Source organism: Aegilops tauschii, chromosome 3 (assembly GCF_002575655.3).
Source record: "Aegilops tauschii subsp. strangulata cultivar AL8/78 chromosome 3, Aet v6.0, whole genome shotgun sequence".
NCBI lineage: Eukaryota > Viridiplantae > Streptophyta > Magnoliopsida > Poales > Poaceae > Aegilops > Aegilops tauschii.
In genome coordinates, this window is record NC_053037.3 from 597,973,018 (window position 1) to 597,994,231 (window position 21,214).

At 44.6% G+C, this 21,214-nt stretch overlaps 1 pseudogene; it reads left to right on the plus strand.

Moving 5' to 3' along the window:
* LOC109755634 (uncharacterized) overlaps positions 1-17,258 on the plus strand; it is a 34,977-nt pseudogene extending 17,719 nt beyond the window's left edge.
* The last annotated feature ends 3,956 nt before the right edge of the window (positions 17,259-21,214 follow it).

Below are 21,214 nucleotides of genomic sequence, written 5' to 3' on the forward strand. Positions count from 1 at the left end.
CGACTGCCGGTGGAGTTATTGCTGAAAATAGGGTAAAGGTCGCCGGAGCTACTGGACGTCATGAGTACCGTCTGAGTGCGAAGATCCTTCACAGAAAAGCCATAGGGAGTAAAGGTTACAGAAACATTGTTATCAATAGTGAATTGTCGAACGAATATGAGATTAGGAACAATGGAAGGAGATGCTAGAACATTATACAGGGGAAATTTGGTGGGGGGAAGGGAAACAGAACCGGTGGCCACAATTGGTAGGTGCAGCCCATTGCCAACTATTATACTTGAAAATCAGGCCTTGGAAGAGAAGGGGACGAGAGGATACCTCGGTTCCCCGTTACGTGAGACGAGGCGCGGGTGTCCATATACCACTCGTTGGAGGGGAAGTCCGGCTGATTGGCAGCGTGATTGAAGAGAGCAGCATGATCGCATGAGGGCGCAGGCAGGTGGAACTGCATCTGTCCGGCCGGCGCGGAGTATGGCGGCGAAGGCCCAGAGAGCATGACAGGATAGGCTTGCGAGTGGACGCCTGGGCGAGGACCGAGCACGCCCGCGGCGTTGGGTGCAGACCAGCCGGGGCAGGGAGACGGCAGTGCCATGCCGTACGGAGCGAAGTAGCCCGTGAACGAGGCGGGGGACGCCGGTGGAGCGCGGCGACCGGACGAGTCAGCGCGCCCGCGGCCACGGCCACGGCCTCGGCCATGGCCGCGCTCATCGTTGTAGCCACCAAGGGAGCTGCCGCCACGCCCATGAGCGCCGTCGGGACCGGCGCGATCGCCAGGAGGAGGGCGTGAGCCGCCGCGGTCACCGGAGCCACCGGAGCCGCCAGAGCCACCGGGACCACCGGGGCCACCCGATCCGCCGGAGCCGCCGTGGGTGATGGAAAGAGCGGTGGCGCCATCAGTGGCCGTGCGCAGGGAGATATTGTACTCTGCCAGCTCGAGGCACGAGCGGACGACGCCGAAGGGCGGGAGCGGGTTGGTGTCGCCCAGCACGATGCAGATCATCTCGAAGCGAGGGGCGAGGCCGTGAAGAAGTTGCATGGTGAGGTCGTTGTCGCTGACGGCACGCCCACGTCCGCCAGGGCCTTGAGGCGGCAGGCATACTCGACAATGGGAAGATCATCTTGCTGCAGGTTCCGGTACCGGTGAGTGAGATGGAGGATCTGGGCGCCCTGGTTGGCCAGAAAGTAATCAGCGATGCGCTGCCAGGCAGTGTAGGCGTCAAGAACACGGCCGGAGATGAGCTCCAGAAGGGGATCGTCCAGCGTGAAGAGCATCCAAAGGACGAGGCGCTGGTCGACCGCGAGCCAGTCGGCGTCGGCATTACGCGAAGGAGGGCGGTCGACATGATCCTGGACGCGGTACTGAAGGAGGACGATGCGGAAAAAGGTGCGCCACTTGGAAAATTTGTTTTCGGCTGGATCCAACTTGAACTTGATGTAGTAGGAGATGTGGTCATTGTGGATGTTGAGGGAAGACTGGCCAGAGGAGGGAGCAGTGGTGGTGGAGGGGGCAGCGGTGGTGGAGAGAGCAGCGGTGATGGCAGAGGAAGTAGCCGGAGCGGTGGGGGAAGTCCCAGAGGAGAGGGCAGCTAAGGAGGAGGAGTGGGTCGCCGGAGAGGAAGGGGAGCCGAAGATATCCTCGAAGGCTATGGCTAGCGACTGATACCAAGTTATGGGATTACTTTCACACTATATTAGCTCAGAGATTGAAGTTACATATAATGGGGAGAACCCCAACGGGCTCCCTGGAGGTTAGGCACGACCTGCCTAGGCGTGCGGGACTAGTGCATCTAGATCCTACAGAATAGGGAGGAGAAGATTACAACGAGTCCATGTCATACAAGGGTTGTTACAACAGAATAATATACAACACGCTAACATGAAGTTCGGGGTTGAGTTTTAAAGCACATGGTTAGTTTAGGGTTGTAATGTGGACTTTTCTCAATACAATAATGCATGTTGCTGCTGGCAGTTGGCAAGAGAACTAACACTAAATAACCACGTGAGCTATACTGAGTTCTTATGTATTTAGTTTTCTTGATTTATCATTCCTCTAAGTAAAATTATGCATTTGTATACAAGGACTAACCAATTAATGAGTGACCATATTCCTGCAGGAAGCTAAACCTATTGCTATCAAGGGGAGAGAAGGCATGCTTCGGACATTTAACAGTGTTGCTCTCATGTTTTTTATCACTTTTTTTAGAAGACAGGCTTTTTTCACCCTAATATCACTTTGATTGCAGTTACTTCGGCTAAATTTATAGCATTCAAGCAGTGGATCATGGCGGGTTGTTCTAGTGGACTCATCTATGTGTACAGTTACAGTCCGGTAAACAAGAATCCAATGAAGAAAATCCGAGTGCTGCAACGACCCTCAAAACCTGTCCATTCTTTGGCTGTTCATGCAACTGAACCTTCATCAAAATCTGTCAATTCTTTGGCTGTTCATGCAACTGAGCCTTACGTGCTGTCAGCATTCCAAGATGGCAAAATTTTGATCTGGAATTATGAGAATGACTGGGAGCTAATTAAAACAGTTAATGCCAAAAGCCTTCCTGTAGAGCTTGTCGAGTTTAACGACTATGGAGAGTTAATGAAAATATTTCATGCCAAAAGCCTTTCTGTGGGGCAAGTCGCGTTTAGCCCAGAGGACACTGATATGTTTGCTAGTGCCCAGGAAAATACAATAAAGGTTTGTTTAGGTCTCATCTACATGTGTTGGATAAACGAACATTCCAATCAATATCAGTTTTCCTGATACATGTATTTGTTTGAAACTGCAGATTTGGAACCTGCATTCCGGTGAATGTAAGGACATATTGTCTGGGCATTCTGGTTTGGTGGTGTGTTTGGATTACTTCCATCTGGGTGATAAGCTACACTTGATCACTGGTTCACAAGACAGAACTGCCAAGGTATGGCATTTCCACTGAAGAATAGGCTAGCCCTTTGTCATACGTACAGAATATTTGTTCAATCATGATTTTTTTTTCTCTTGTGGAGTTAGATCTGGGACTGCGAGACTGGAAGGTGTGTTCAGACCTTGAAAGGGCATATGGATGTTGTTAAGAGTGCTTGTTGCCATCCGGATCTTTCAATACTAATTACAGGTTCAGGGGACGGGTCAGTTCGTCTGTGGGACTCCAACACTTTCCGGTAATTATTAACTACCTTGTAGCATTACAAGTCTGGACACGTGCACGATGCATGATCTTATTCACCCACAACTTAAATATGAGGTGTATGCATGCTAGTTACCATTTCATTATTCCCTCTACGGTCATTTTACAATGTTACTGTATCCTATTTGAATTTGGAATATAGATTGATTGAAATCTAAATTTGTCAATATTCTTAATTCGTAACCCAATTTGAACTGCCAAAAAGGCAAGAATATTATGGTTTGACCTCTATTGATGTTGTGATAGTTCCCATGAAAATGCATGCTCTTTGGGAGGCACTAATATCAAAATTCAGCTTTAGCTGTTTAGAAGTCAAAATCTTGGCAGGCTCTGATCTTTGTTATATGTCGAAGGTTCCATTATGTCAATTTTAGCTCTTATCCTTACATTTTGCTTTCTTAAAAATATTTAACACCTGATCTGGAAAATGCCTTTTCTTTGGGAGGCACTAATATCCAAATTCAGCTTTAGCTGTTTAGAATTTAATATCTTGACAAGCTCCGATCTTTGTTTGGATGGCCAAGGTTCCATTATGCCAATTTCAGCTCTTATCCTTACATTTTGCAATCTTAAAAATATTTAGCACCTGACCGGGTTACAGTTAGGGCCAACGAAAACTTAAAGATTTGAACTAAATTAGGGTTGTAAAACACTACAATCAAAGTAATTGTTGGACCAATACCTTACACATAAAGTTCTAACTAGCTAATAAAGGAACACATCGGACCCAATCTACCTAAGTATTGTTTAATAAATAACTACTCCCTCTGAACCAAAATAAGTATTGTGGTTTTAGTTCAAAGGGAGAACATTATTCCACAAGACATTTTGACCAGTTTGGCATTTTGTGGTAGTTGATCATCTTTAAGGTAAAGTCTACAACAGATGTTTTAACAATGTGCATCACATTCTTCCAGACATGAGCGTACACTCAGCCTTGACCTCGGAGAAGTGTATGCCATAGCAAGTTTGAAGGGAACACCAAGGTACATGATCAAAAGTATCATGTTTTCTATACTTATATTTGGTTACAAAGAAAGTTGTTTTCCTACTACTGCATAATTTTTAAGTAAACTAGAGGATACTCCTTGTGTTGCTGCGTGAATTGGTTAATAAGATAAGAACCAAAATTAAACATACATACGACTTATTATATTTGATTATGTATAGTTGTAAAATATTTTTTGAATATAAGTAGAATAATTTAATGGAAAATCTTAATCCATGCATGATTGCATCTTAAGGTGGGCCCTATCACATTCATAATTGTATGGTGATGTGACATACTTGTATGTTGAGATAAATTAGTCAGTGAAGATGACTCTCTTAGGTATATAATATTACATATAAGTACCAAAACTGGACTAGGGTTGCTACAGTAAAGGATTGGTATTTTTTTTTTTTTGCAAATCGCTGCTACTTCTCGGGTCTGGCATTGCAGATAGCACTGACTCTAGCTTGATGACACTTTGACAATGTTTTTGACTCGTGGGGGCCATCTATTTGTTGTGATGTGGCATCACAAGTGGAGAACTCGATGACGTGGACATAGACCCACTCTCATCTCCATCCTTACATCTCTCCCGCCTTACTCTCTCACTCTCGATCTCTCAATCCATCGGTAGCTATTGTCGACCTTATCGCCCCTCCGCCGATCTCGACGGTAACGAGCGTGGTGCTGCAACTGCAAGTGTTATTCATCGACGAAAAGTAGTGCATTGGCTAGGAAACTGATGGAGCAGGAACAAGAAGAAGTAGAACTAGCGGGGAGCACTAGTGGAGCATCAACCTCGGGACCCAAAGGACCAGCAACGACTAGCAGTGGAAGCGATGTTAGGGGACGACAATGGTAAGCCACTGCACTTCATGGTGTCATCCTCCCATCCTTCATTTGCTAGAGCAGTGACTTCATCAACGACAACGACACCGACGCTGACAGTGAGTCGATCTTGGGTGCTAAGTTGGCCGGCTAGAACTTTGAGCTTGCCACCAACACTGAGCCTGCCACCAATGACCCCTAGTTCATTTGCACCGTGTGGAAGCCCCTGTCTTGATGACAAGCATGTCGGCTTCGGCCAGGTCATCAATGTCCACCCTGCTAATCTCAGGCTGCCTACCGGGAACCCATCCGATGAATGTCGTCAAAGAACTAAAAATAGAATATACATCGCCCTCACCTTAGAGCATAGCTTTACCTGTACCTACACCTATTGTTATTGTGGTATACATGAGTCACTGAGACTCAGCAATAACATTACCAAGGATATCAAGACGAAGAATATTTAATGGTTTGGATATGGTTAAGTGGTGAGGTTGCAGCAAGCACTAAGCATTGGTAAACCAACTATTCCTATGAGTACTAGAACAAGCAGAGTAAGTTCTACACATAAAGGGGGACAACAAGTAGTATGACCAAGAAAGTGATCTTGAACGCCTACTTACATGTCATTCATAACCCCATTGTGTTCTCTTCTTAATCCCAATCTCACAAGAAGAGGCAATCACAGTTATACATGTGGTTGGCAAATTTTTGTTAATTTTAGTTTGAAGGTCTCTACAAACGAAGGTGATAAATTTCCAAGTCGGCCTTCACCACGGACACGACTTTCCAAAAGATTTAACCATCCAGGGGTGCTCCAACTCATTATAAATTATCAGATGCATACATTGGAAACCTCATCAACATGTTGCCACGAAGCATCGTAGGAGTTCGGTGTAACATGTACTTGACCTAATGTAAAAAAAGTCCAAAGAGACCTCCCCGTGTGTCGACCCTGCTCCAGAGCCAAACACACTCTTCCCTGAACGGCACCGGATGGGCAAAGGATACAATAGCCAAAACCTCGAGTTCCCCGCGGTAGCACCGCATCCCGCCTTGTTTTGGACCAAACACCCTTGGCGCTAGCCCACCTGCTTATGTTGTATCCAAAATCCACAAGGGGGCAACCCTCTATGCATTAATTATTATTACAGTTTTATGTTGGCAAATTTAGAACCAATGTTGAGGTCTCTCTGGAAAATTTCAATGGTAGACCAAGTGAACAAGGGGGCCCAAAGACCCTGCACATGTTAGGAGCGCTCATCAAGGACCATAACTCCAGTATTATGGAAACAAGGATGGCAAGAGTGGAACAAAACATCAAAAAAAATGCCAAGCTGTCCACCCGTTACTAAGTATGTAGATGGATTAATTAAATATGCATGATATAATGATATCCCAATATATCCATGTCCCAAACATGGAATAACCTGCACCTGTAACTAGCAAAACTATAAGAGGGGTTGAGCAAGCTGTAACATAGCCAAGCAAATGTTTGCATAGGAGGTGGATGTTAGGGACTTTATCATGGAAATTGGGAGGCTTTCAAACAAGTGGTAGGTAGCGAAACCAAACTCTAGCATCGAGACATCTAGGAAAGTAAAGCTACCAATTGTATCCATGGTAATGATCATCCTTGCTTGAAATCCTGCTTTGAATAAGATTGAATCCATGAAGCGTAGTTGAACGAATCCTCGCACTCTGCGGGAACCATCAAGAAGAAGAGAAACCGGAAAGAAAAAAATGATACAACAAACAAACATAAGATGTCCATGGCATTATGCACAGTCAAGCATGGCGCATGTCAATTTAAAGATGTATGGCATGGCAAGGTGCAACAAGCAAACACTACACATTGCATATTGATGAAACTCCACATTCAATTATTTAGTTTAATCTTCTTTATGTACTTAAGAAGTTTAAATGTTGTTAACATGGCAATAGGTTAAGCCTAACTAAACTACCTATGTAGGCAATTTAAATGAGGCCGGAAATAACATATATAGACTTTCCGGAATGACCCCATATGCAATTTACGTATTTTCTATTGTTCTTCCCTAAATCAATTTTATTGTTGTCAAGGAAAATTGGGTGCAACATCGTATTTTATGCCCTTTTCTAGTCCATTTACATATATACTCCTTCCACTTTCTAAATATAAGCCCGTAAGAGATTTCAATATGGACTACATATGGATGTATATAGACTATTTTAGAGTGTAGATTCGCTCATTTTGCTCTGTATCTAGTCCGCATGGAAATCTTTAGAAGGTCTTATATTTAGAAACGGAGGGAGTAGTTCATTTAATTCGGAGTTACAGTTAATTAGTTATGAATTAAACCATTTTAGAAAGTTATTAGAGCAAATTAACGCAAACAACAAGCTAAACATTTTTAAAATGAGTGAGTTGCATATTATGAATGTACACGAAATTTTAAGAATTTCTCATATATAATTTGTTTTAATCCAATGCAATGGTAAGAAGTTATTATATGCTTCAAGTTTAGGGTGTTTTATGTAAATCTATAGTTCCTGGACAAATAGCTAAGTCCGCAGAACCCGAAAAAAACATATACATGCGAATCGGCTGGAACTGGGCTACATAGAGTGGGCACTGGACAACAATGCGATGCACATGGCACGAGATGGATGGGGCTTCTCACCTTGGGCCTTGGGCGATTCGGTGGATAGGTGGGCCGATTGGGATATTCGCAAGCAAGGCCCATGGCGAGGTTGCGGGGACCAAGCGCGGAGGCGGGAGGCGGTCTATGCGGGTGCTTACTCCTCTCCTCGTGCAGGAGACCAACGCAGAGGAGGCAGGACACGATGGCACCGGTCAACGGTGATGGCATGCAGTGCTTGAAGTAACGACGATGCCGAGGATGGATGGATATCGTCATGGGGTGGCCGATCTGGCGGCGGGCGATGGTGACAGAGCTCGGGTCGCGGCTCCATCTAGATAGGCGACGTCGGTTCCCTTTGGTGACCATGGCGGTGCGAGTACCTGAGAGTGATAGAGAGGAGGAAGATGATAGTAATGGGGGGCAGGGGAAACGGAAGGAGGAGAAGGAAGGCAAGGGCGGTGGCACTCGGGTCGTCGGAGATGGTGGAGGTGCTCGGGAGGAGCTCGTGTGGCGATGGGCTCCTCCTGTATCGAGGGTACTCGATCCTTTGGTCTACAGGGAGGCTCGGGAGGCTTTCTGCGCGTGAGCTATTGGATGGCCGATTTGATGGCCCAGATCGCTGCGGGCTGGCTAGATTTCAGAGGGAGCTAGAGGTTGCTGGTTGGGGGTGGCGGTGGATCCCGAGGGAACTGGTCTTGGGCTGTTACACTGTGGCCATAGTCGGCAGAGCCACCAACGACGGAGACACGATTGTTGCTCTCAAGGCAGCCCATGACACATTCAACCGCCCGCCGTGGCACCCTTCCACGGCGCCCAAACTCTTCAATAGTGCAACACTGTTGGCCATGTCACCTAGCTCGTCCTCGAGGGCCTCAACCTCATGAGCGCCCTGGCAGCACTCCTGCTCGCGCTGAAGGCGCATGCTCAGCTTCCAATCGAACGTGCTCATGGGCCCGTCCCTGCCGGCCTTCCTGCTATACTCCCCAACCTTAAGCTGCTCTACCTCATCAACAACCCCCACTCCGGTGAGTTGTTGGGGCAGCGAGCCCAGATGTCCCGCTCAACGCAGTGCTCCTTCACATGAACCTTCTGACGGGACCCGTCCCGCCGCTGCCGCCACCCACACTATGGTTGTTTGACGGCTCTGAGAACCGTATGTCTAGTCAAATCCCGGTGGTGCTCGTCGCACCGTTTTCCACCGCCGCTAGGAACGACTCATTGGTTGTGCCAGCTCCGGCATTGAATAGGTTGAGCGAAGCCACCGCACCAAGATGATTTTGTCCTTGTTACCACGAGTGGCGTGTGCCTCATGTGCCCTGTCAGTAGCGACTAACGGGCCCCACCAATTATTATTTCTGTTGGAACGTGGTCAAGCGGCTATCAATGCGATATGTAATGCCATGCTCAGGAAGCGGTAGTGATTTGATAAGAAAACGATGCGGTACCAATCCATTACGCTAGCCCCGATTGTGGTAGTTTTGTGTAATGTACTCCATAATCTTTTAAGTGTGTAGCTTCCACTTTTCAATATATTTAATTCTGGATTTTGCTCCTCTGAATGCCGCTTGTAATAGTCCTTTGAAGGCTTGCAATCTTTTGATGCTGGTGGAGTTCTAACATTATTAGACTTATTGTTTGCATGAATAGTCATTTAATTATTACACATATATTTATATGTATGACCTCTGCGTAACAATATGGGTCGTTTATGATAATAACTTGATCTTTATTGTACCAATGTGTTTTCAAGAAAATAAGTGTATAGTAGGAAAGTATGTTAAAAAATGGAATAAAATTGATTTGGTGGTGTAGATGTTTATTATAGTTCTACACTCATGGGAGTATGTACTCCCGCTCCTCATATCCACACAGCTACAATTGTTTCTAATATGCTTCATTAATAATTACTAGATATCCCAAAATGAGTTTTATGATAAATTCTATTCGGGTCCCTATATTTTATATTACTTTTCATATAAACTACTCTTTTGTAAAACAAAAAGGGGGTAAATTCCATTTGAGTCACTATATACTCATGGTCAAACCTAAAAATCGGTGTTTTGGAAACCATCTGAAAAGATAGTTTAATGTGCACAATCGTTAGTTCTCTGTTTGGCCCTGTTTATTTCAATGTCGAAAAAACATATTTTAGAAAATGTGAGTTCTCTATTAAGCCTCTGCATCAGTTATCTCCAGTATAAAACTCCAAGTAATGTGCAACATGTTAATTTATTGTAGGATCGTGATTGGAAATGAAAAAGCTTTAGTACTGGTAGATATAGACCTGGAAGGCAGGAAATATGGTGGTGTGCAGAGCACCAAAGGATTAGCACGGCTAGAAATAGACCTGGAGGACAAGGATCGCAGTGCGGAGAACACCGTCGCGGTCATGGATTCCACGAAAGACACATGTCAAATGAGCGAAGAGGTGAGTTCTCTAATAACTAAATAAAGTCTATTAAATTTATTTTTCAATAAAAAGTCGGTTATATAAATTTGAAGAGAAGAGTATGAACCAGATAAGAGGGGCCAATTGGCCAGACAGACTTAAGTTTTTTTACAAACTACTCCCCCAATTCTCCAAGTGTTTTTACAAACTACTCCCCTTAATTCTCCAGAAGTTGTTGTTTTGGACATGTACACAGTCTGCTAAGTGTATTTTCTTATTTTTAATCTCCTAGAAAACCTATACTTATTGTGTTTGTGTAACTGATATAAATAATTAAAAAGAGACTCGTAGTAAAAGTTTGACTAGGCCTATGTCCAAAACAACTGCTTTTAGGACACCCACACCATTAGATGTTTATGGATGGATGCTTGAAGTATAAGAGTGTACAGACATCATTAAGCAAACTATGTTGGAGAAGATGACTATCACGAGGCCTGTTCAAGAAGCTGGCCATGATTTCTTTTTCTTTTTGTTTCTGTATGCCAATTTTGGTCGGTATCTATGCTTGGCTTTGCTTGACATTGGTTAATAATTAATAATATATGGTTGTGTGCATCAATTGATGCACAGGGCAGGTTTTTTTTTTATTCTACAAAAAAGTTTGATCTACTAGAATGCAATTATCTTTTTGGGCTATGTACATCAGCACCTCTTAAGCAGCCGTACTAAAAGGTAAGCATCCATGATATCTATCTATGAAAGGAAAAACGAACCTGTGTAAAGCTAAGCACCACCCCATACACCTAGATGCTCTTAGGGAACTAGAAGGGAGAAAAAATTATTTAGATTAACTGAATGTATAGCTGGCGCTCAAGTATAGAATCGACATATATTGCGTAGCAAATGCAACTTTTCCTTGGGGCTTAAATCATTTTGATACAACAGAAGAATGCGCTATGCACTATAGATGTTTCTTAGTGTCATCTCTAGTAAGTGATACTTGAATGCATCTACGAATATGTGGTAATTAAAACTTAATAGGCACTATAGCAGAGTGAGCATCTATTGGCGGCCCGCAAACACCCTTCACTAACGCGTTTTGGCTCCTGTCGTTACTTGCATGTCAGTGGTGCTAAAAGAGCCCACTCACTGGTGTTAGTACAACACAAGAAACTAGAAAAACATGGGCTGGCGCGCCGGCGGCAGGGAGAAGCACCGCCGACTGCCGGCGATCTGGTGTGGCACCCTCGATCAGGTGTGGCACCCTCTGTTAGATGATGCCTCTAGCTGACCCCACCGACATTGAAGCTCCTCCTGCTCCCTGCCACGTTCGTCTCGGATGCGCCACGCCGGTCCTGGGCGGCGCCTTGTCCAGTTGCGCTTTGGTGTGCCTGCGCAAGAAACTGTTCGTGGTTGCCCCATGATGCAGCTCTTGCCAAAGTTGAATCCAATCCAACAGTACGGATCACATGATCTAGGAGATGACGGAATGGGTCTGGGAGAAAAGGAAAGAATAGAGCAAGGAGAGGAAGGGAATAGGGAAGGGTAGATCGTTTAAATGGTCAATGCTATCAGTTTTCTGTGCCCTTGATTTAGTGGTCAGAGTTACATTTTGCTGAGCCTTGAAAGCTGGCATTAATAAATGTTGTGATAATGGTCAGAGTTCCATTTTTTTCATTGATGAGGTAAACATGTTGGAACTAAATAATGATGTACATTAAGCCGAAGTTCTTCAATTGCATGTCTATCCTGCTCCCACTAATTGAGTACTTACTTATCGATTTGTTTTAGATAAGCTCATCGACTGTCCCAAGTGAGCTGATCAAGGTTGACCCCATCCAGTTGCGCTTCTCCGTTGCACGAATCGTGTCAAGTACATTGAAGATATGCAACGTTACTGATTACCATGTGGCTTTCAGTATAAATTCAAATAACAATAATACAGCAAAGTGCACCATATTGCCGAGCAAAGGAGTTCTGTCATCACAGTCAACGCTAGATCTTCTCGTAACTTATTCTTTTCCAAAAAAACCCGCAAAAGCTTAGAACCCAAGGTGCTCACTGTGAAGAGCACCGTCGTAGAGGAGAGTTTTATGACCAGAGATATCATACATGATTTGTTCAAAACAAAGAGGGGCCGAAATGTGCATCGCATGGAGCTGGCCATAGTGTTTGTAGCCTTCAAGGTGGGTGCAACCTTTGCCTTTTTTTCCCTTTTTGCGGGAACTTTGCTCTGTTTTCATTTGTATCAACCTACGCCCAACCAATTCTGAAATGTTTCTGACCATCTCTATCCGGTGTTTGTGAATAGACCATATCCAAAGTAAAGTCAGTGTCGACAATAGACGTGCATCCAACAGATCCATGGTGAGTGGATACATTTCTCGTGCTGGTGCAGAAATTGAGTTCTCTGTTTGCACTATGATTGCATTAATTAAGAAAAGTTCTTCTCTTGTGATACAGGATGGTCATTACTCAAGGAGACAAGTTTTTCCAAATGAACTACCATGCAAAGGCAAGTGAACGAACTCACTTGAGAATTTTCTACGAGCAATACAAAATTTTCAGTATATAAGAACAGAAACAAATGTTGTACTCAGGAAATTTTGATGCATTTTTATACATTAGGTCCTCGGACTACTTAGCCACCTGACCTTGTTTTCTTGTATCCTCTTGATGCAACATTATGAGTCAATAAAAGCGTGTTTTATCAAAGTAGAAAACTTAGCCGGCTGACCTTCAAAACCGATTATTTCATCCCCAACCTCTACTATATTGTTCAAGCAATCTTTAGCTGCTTGTTCAGGAAGGTGGTTTTGCCCACTTACCGTATGGCGCATCTTGCTGAATCAGTTTTGGCTACGCAGATTACGAAGTCACCGGAATACCAAGAGTATGTGGGAGTTATTGGAGTGTGTACCCCAACACTCTAGTTTTTTTCCCGTTACTCTTGTTGTCTTACATGTGTCCTCACTCGTTAACCTCCCTGATGAAACCTTGACCAGCACCACAAACCAGGGTTTTTTTTCAATGCGGGAGAGCTGCGTGTATATTCATTAAGAAGAAGTTTATACAACGCAAAAGAAAGGCATGACCACATACAAGTGACACGACACAAACTAAAACAACAGAAGGATCACTAACCCAAGACTTGGCGATCCACGACCTGAAGACGGCCAAACCAAACCCAGCCTAGTTTAGAACAGTAGTACGCCACACGGCAAGAAAGCAAGAATCATCCACCGCAAGAGCCAACGCGACCTCAACTCAACTACCATGACGATAACAACGGTAGCAACTGAAGCACAAGCATCGAAGGGACGAATCCACCATCAGCCTTGAGATGGCACCACATGCATGAGACTAGGCGTAACATCGCCGAGCACCAAGACCACCAGACCAATTAGCTGGAGGGGATGACCATGAGGGGACGAGCACCAACCTAGGGGAATAGGAGGTTGCATGCAGGCATTGGGGACAAAGCCCACCAGGACCAATGTTGAGGCGAAGTAGGCACAACACGGAACGAAGCCAACAGAGGCCCATGCCCCTCACGACCAGATGACCTCCAAGGCTCCAACCAAAAATAACCAATGAAAGTCTCCTGCTGGTTGGAGACGAACCGACGGGAGGCATCTCGGCCAGATCCGGTAGAGCTACCGTCAGATCTGGGCAGCTGGCCGAGGACGACCAACTGGGGGGGGGGGGGGGGGGGGGGGGGGCGGCACGGGGGGGACCGTTAGATCCTAACACATTATAATCTGTTAACGAGCGCTCACGAGCTTAACGAGCTTCAAACAAACCGAGCCGAGCAGGTTTTTCTGCTTGTTAACCTTAACGAGCCGAGCTGCTCGTTAATCCACCCCTAGCATAATGATTGGGGGACTGGGTATAATATCCCAAACCAACTTTCCCCTCCAGCTTTGGCGACCATCCACGCCACCTCTTGTTGTCATCGCAGTAGAACGAAACACGTCATTTTATAATTGAGTTAAATGTATACCCCCCCCCCCCCTCCCCCCCCCCCCCCCCCCCTAAACTTTCATATTTCGGCCACATTACCCCCTCAACACAAAAACCGGTTACTTAATCCCCTCAGCTTTCCAATATCGGGCAAAACAACCCCTGAGAGGCCACCAAGCTGGTTTTGCGGGTTACTTCAGCCACGTGGCACACTGACCATACTTTCTTCTTTGACTCATCCTAGGACCCACATGTAAGTCTAATAAACCAGGACGCTATAAGGAGACACAGACCCTTCTTCTTCCTCGCTTTTCTAGGATCCCAATGTGGCGACAGACACGGGGAACCCAAGCGCCAAGGCAGTAAGGTCTGGGAGTATGGGAAGGTGGTCGTGGCTGCGCCCAACAGCTCCGGGAGCAAGGCGGCGGTTGCGTCTTGCTCTGGTTCACACCTCGCCGCTCCCATCGTCGATGAGTCGGGGCAGCGCTACATCGACGCCATCAGTTGTGTATCCACCAAGGCCGTCGCGGTCATGCGCCAAAAGGACAGTATCCCCATGGATGGTCATCTGCGCATAACTCCGAGGCCTCCAAACAAGTCGCCGGTGTAGAAGGTTGCCTCTTATGCATAGTCACTGCAGGTCTGTAGCCTCATGTTACCTCTTATCAGTACTGCCCGTTATGCACCGTCACAGCAGCTTCAAGTTGCTTCTTATGTGTCACACCAGCTGCCTAATGTTCCTTCTTACACATCGCAAATGTCATCAAACCCACTTTACCAAAGCAAATTGCATACTTGCAATGTTCAGTTAAACGCAGATTACTCACATGAACTGGACTAGGTGAGAGTATCCATTGAGGGGCGTGTGAAGCGTTGTACTAGAAGTGTCCACTGCCCATCATTCAGCATCCCGAAAAGGGACTCATTTGCTGCAGATAATTACAGATTCTATATAGATATAGAGCCTCAACAAGTTCGCTACATCAGTGCTGCTCCTTTCCTTTCCCATACCGCTGATGCTTAAGTGGGTTTGCTGATAGGAAAACACCATGCAGAACGCGGTGGCGAGGGACACAGTGTTTGCTGAATGCACACACCTAGACGACGAGGGGCGGGGGCGCAGACATGGGCACCGACCACTTGCTGCTCGTGCTCATGCATTGAAGTTGTTGTACTCGAGCAAAGATATAGGGTTGGAGCTGTGTGCGCGTCCTCCATCTGGTAATACGAAAACGGTGTTTGCACAAGCGCGGAAGCGTTGATCAACATGTACGTGGATGCTGGCCTCCATGCACATGAAGCGTTTGATGGAATGCCCGGCATAGTGGCGTTTTCCCACCTTGCCTCGCCAACACGTCAAAGTTAGGGGGATTAAGTAACTGGTTTTTGAGGTGAGGGGGTAACGTGACCGAAATCTTTGGGGGGGTGGGGGGTGGGGGTGTTTTGACTGGTATTGCATGGTTAGGGGGATTAAGTAACCGGTGGGGTATATATTTAATCCTTGCGTAATTGTTGCCTCTAAGAAGTCAGACGCACTCACTACCCCATGCTACCAGATATAGCTCAATGCCGGGGAGGCTATTTCCCGCTGGGCCAAGCGACCATGAGCGTGGTATTGTTTGCGTGACCAGACCTTTTTGCACAAGTTTAATCCTGGTGGATCCCTTGAAGGCCATAGTGGTTAATTTGGAGCTTCTCCTAAGGAACCAGGCATGGCATCAATGATACGTTTAGCCCGGTAACCATACTGCCTACCATTGGGACCAAGCTCTCCCTCGTACTGTCTTTCAGATGGATTGTTCATTAGATCAAACATGAATAACACCTTCACACATGAATTCTTGCTGATGAGGTGAGAACGTTGGGGACTGAAGGCGTCTAAGTTGGAGAAGGCCTATTAACTCCAGGTCTTGATGGGCGGCGCACGGTCATGAGCGTGGTGACCTCAGAGTCCATCAATCTGGTGTGGCAACCACTTGGCATGGTGATGTCGTGGTAATCTTGTGCATATATATCAACCATATGTGTAGATTTTTGCTGGTGTACATGTACAAATCAACAAATCATTAAACTGGTATTACTACTACTCATACGGTACTGCTAATATGTTGATTTCGAGTAGCACTTCGTTCGATCTTGGCTACTCCAGCTAACCATCTCAGTTTTGCTCAGTTGCCATGCTTAATTTTCTTGTATGTAAGAAGTAATTGACTTCTGTGCATATATCTACCTGCAGGAAGTGGAATTGGTTGAGTTGAAGGGGGGAGAAGGCATGCTTCTGACTTCCAGCACGTTGATCTAATGTTTTTCTTTTTGTCATCGCACATTTCGGCAATATAACATTAGATATCTATTCCATTGCAGTTAGTTTGGCTAAATTTATAGCCCGCGAGCAATGGATTTTGGCTGGTTTTACTAGTGGACTCCTCTGCGTGTACAGTTGTGATTCACAAAATAGACTCCATGTTCTACATGAACACTCAACATCTATCAAGTCTTTAGCTATCCATGCAACTAAGCCATATGTGCTGTCAGCATCCCGTGATGGTAAAATTTTGCTGTGGGACTATGGAAAGGACCGGCAATTGATAAAAACATTTGATGCCAATAGTTGGCTTGATAAAGGCGAAATTGTGGAGCAAGTTGCATTTCACCCCAAGGACAACGATTTGTTTGCCAGTGCCCAAGGCAATACAGTAAAGGTTTATTTAGATTTCCTATGCATGCATTCGTTAAACATCATTTTGGACGTTCCAAGTTTTCGTGATACATGTATTTGCTTGAAATTGCAGTTTTGGAATCTGCATTCGGGTGAATGTAAGCACATACTGTCTGGCCATTCAGATTCAGTGGTGTGTTTGGATTACTTCAATCTAGGTCACAAGCTATACTGGATCACCGGTTCACAAGACAGAACTGCCAAGGTATGGCATTTCCACCAAAGAATAGACTAGCCCTTTATCATACTTACAGAATATTTATGCAATCATGAGTTTTGCTTCTTGTGGGGTCAGATCTGGGACTGCGAGACATGGAGGTGTGTTCATTCACTGAAAGGGCACATGGATGTTGTTAACATTGCATGTTGCCATCCGGACCTTCCAGTACTCATTACAGGTTCATGGGACGGGTCAGTTCGTCTATGGGACTCCACCACCTTTCAATAACTATTAATCATTAACACCCATGATGCTTCAATATGAATCAATACAGGACTCTGAACACCCGGGTGCCCCTGCACCCTCCATGAACAGTAAATTCAAAAAAAATTGGAAACAAAATAAAAAAAATTCTGAAACTTTGGGACATCAAATATGATCAAACATTGATGTTCTTGCCAAGTTTCAGCCACAAATAACATTCAAGGAGCCCTCAACAAAAAAGCAAAATCACTGTTCAAAGTTTATATGCACTTTTGAGCAGTGATTTTGTTTTTTTGGTGAGGGTTCCTAGAATGTTATTTGTGGCTGAAACTTTGCAAAAACGTCAAATGTTTAATCATGTTTAATTTGGTGCCTCAAAATTTTAGATTTTTTTATTTTTTCATTTTGTTTTGAATTTACTGTTCATGAGAGTGTAGGGGCACCCGGGAGCTGTCACACCTTAGAGAATCAATGAAAATCCTCCTTTATCCAAAAATTCTTAACACCTCGGTAGCATAATCTGGACATTTGCATAGTGCACGAACTTATTCACCCACAAATTAAAGATGTTTGTTTAGATGACTAAGTTTTCATATATACATATAATTCATTAACCCCATTAAGCTTTGATCCGTATGCAATCCTGAAAAAATTGACACTAGGTGGGGCTTCACAATTTCTAGTTCACTACCATTAGCCATATATGATGTTGACACAGGATTGACAAATGTATAAAGGATTTAACAGATTTAAAAGAGAGAGAAATAAAGGATTGGACTAAATTAGTATGTGGACTGTTGAGTCGAGGGGAGAGACATACCTCGCAGCTCTCTCTCTCTCTCTCCCCCTCTCTCTCCCTCTCTCTCTCTATCTATCTATCTATCTATCTATCTATCTATCTCTCTATCTATCTCTCTATCTATCTATCTATCTATCTATCTATACCTATCTTATGGTCGCTTCAGGACATGGGTGGACTCGATGCGCCTCTTCTAGGGCTTGGGCCCTAAGAGACATACTAAGATGTGTTCAGGCTAATACCGGTTCAACACTCCCTTTCAAGATGGGTGGTAGATATCTATCATTCCCATCTTGTCACATGCCAAGTTACAATCATTTGTTCTCGGTCACTTGGTCAAGCAATCTGCAACCTGCTGTTCAAAGATAACATGAGTGAGGCTAATAATCCCATCATCAAGTTTCTCCTTAATGAAGAAACGATCAATTTCCACATGTTTAGTCATGTCATGTTGAAGTGGGTTATTACCAATGCTTATAACCGATTGATTGCCTCACCACACCCTTAAGGGTCCCTTTCTCAGAAGTTTAACTTCGCTCAGAAGGTGCTTCATCCAAAGCATCTCACTCAACCGCTGAGATAAGGCTCTATACTTAGCTTCTGCTGTTGATCTAGACACAATTGTTTGTTTCTTGCTTCTCCATGACATCAAATTTCCTTCCACAAACACGCAATAGTCAGAAGTTTGATTGTCTATCATCTTGACAACTGGCCCAATCAGATTCACTATAGCCATCTAACTCAATCAGACATCCAAAGTATATTTCCGTTGACATAAAGATATTCCCTTCTCTGTTTGATCCACTTCAATGCCAAGGAAGTATTTTAGGTTGCCCAAATCCTTTACCTCAAATTCCCTGCTCAGACACCACTTCAATCTCTCTATTTCCTCCTTATCATCTATAGTGATAATGATGCCATCCACGTAGACAACAATAATGGTGATCTTCTGACCATAGTACTTGTAGAACATCGTGTGATCACCGTTACATTGACCATACTCCATACCATAGATAGCTCGTCTAATCCTATCAAACCATGCCCTCGGCGATTGCTTCAGTCCATACAAGGATTTCTTCCTGCAACTCACCATGCAGGAAGGCATTCTTGACATCTAATTGATGCAACTTACACCCAAAATTTATAGCACTTTGCCACTGGAGCAAAAGTCTCATCATAGTCAATTCCATAAGTTTGACTATATCCTCTGGCGACCTATCTGGCCTTACACCCTTCCACCTTCCCTTTGGGGTTCTGCTTCATAGTATAAATCCACTTGCAACTCACTGCTTTATTTTTTGCCGGCAATGTGGTTAGCACCCATGTCTTTTTTATCCTCGGTGCTTCCAACTGCTCTATCATTGCTTCACGCCACTTTGGATCTTGCTTGGCTGCCTTCCTATCCTTTGGGATTGATACAGTTTGAAGGAGGCAATGACGAACACTCAATACGAAGGTGATAAAGGCTCATAAGACATACAAATTCAAATGTCATGATCACAAAAAACCTCTGATGGTAAAGCCCTTTGTGCTGCTTCACGTGTCCCCTTTTGCAACATAATAGGAAGTTCCACTGTGTCAGATGATCTTGCTTCAATGCCTTGCTGCTCCCCTTGCACCGACTGCCCCCCTGCACTCGCTGCTCCTTCTGCACATGTGGCCCCCGTCGAGACTGTACCAAACATGTGTTAGATGAGGCATGCACTTATGGTTGTCGTCAAGGGTACACTAGGGTAATATTATGCCACCGATCTACAGGGAGCTGGAGATTACCAATATGAATGGAACCCACTGTTGGTTGGACCTGAACCTGCACATTACCAACTAGAATTGTACCCACAATTGGTTGGACTTGAACCTGCACATCATCATCAGTGTTAGTATTAGCAAAATAATATTGAGTGTGAGATACAGCCTTATCCCCATCTTGACCATCCTGCACAGAGTGGAGGTGGTCCAGCTCTTGAAACAACACGATTAGATCTATTGGCTCACCATATAATGGCTCAGATTCCCTGAAGGTTACATCCATACTGACAAACCTGCGTTTCTCAAAGGGACAACAAAATTTATACCCATGCTAACTACTCCCTCTGTAATGAACTGCCAAAACATCTTATATTTAAGAATGGAGGGAGTAGAAGAACAACCCAGAAGAATACATTTCACTGCTCGTGGATGAAGTTTCTCAACAAAAGGTCGGTTATCTTGAACAAAACAAGTACTGCCAAACGACTTTGGGGGAACTTAGTTTCACCATATATCAACTAACGTGGAGATTCCATGCCTGGTATTCATGATGGTGCCTGCTCGATCAGGTATGTGGCTGCCATAAGTGCTTCACTCCACAAGAACTTGGGCACATTCATCATATACATCATCGGTCGAGCAACCTCAACAGTATGTCGATTCTTCCTTTTTGCCACTCCATTCTAAGAAGGGGTGTCTGGGCATGAGGTTTGATGAAGAATACCTTGATAAGACAAGAAGTCCCCAAAGGTGTTGTTCACATACTCTGTCCCATCATTAGTCTTGATCACCTACACCTGAAACTCATTCTTCACCACATGAAAATTCTGAAAACAGCTAAACACCTCATCTTTGTGATGCATCAAATAACTCCATGTCATACAAGAATAGAAATTGATAAATTTTACGAAGTACTTCATTTCATTCATTTACACAACTGGGCAAGTCCATACATCTTAATGAATCAACATAAAGGGGATATGCTTCTAAGCCCCTTACTCGCATATGAGGCTCATGTGTGTTTGGCATATTCGCAAGCATCACATGTCAACTTGCCATTGCCTGTCCCAACATAACATCCAGAAAGGTTCTACTCATCTTATGAAAAGATAAATGTATCATCCTACAGTGATGGATCATCGCCTTCCTTTCCTTGTTCTCCATGATCACAGCACACACCAAGTCCGGTTGCACCTCCTGGTCCATGTACCAAAGCCCTCACGCCTAGTGCCAGTTCCAAGTGTTTGCCTTGTCCGTCGCTCATGGGTCACACAACCGAATTTCTGTTTGATCAATTAGAGCACTGAAACTAAAAGAGATCAAATTGAAGGAAAACTTGTCACATGTAAAACTGAGGATAGGGAGATGGTCGGAGTGCATTTTACTGTGCCAACTCCCATGACAAGCTGTTTTGTGCCATCAACAGTTTGTATAGTGTTGTGTGAGAAGAAGGATGCTTACTATAAGACACGAACGCACATGATTTACTAGCAACGTGCTTAGATGCTCCAAAGTTAAGAACTCACTCCGGAGCACTCTCATTAGT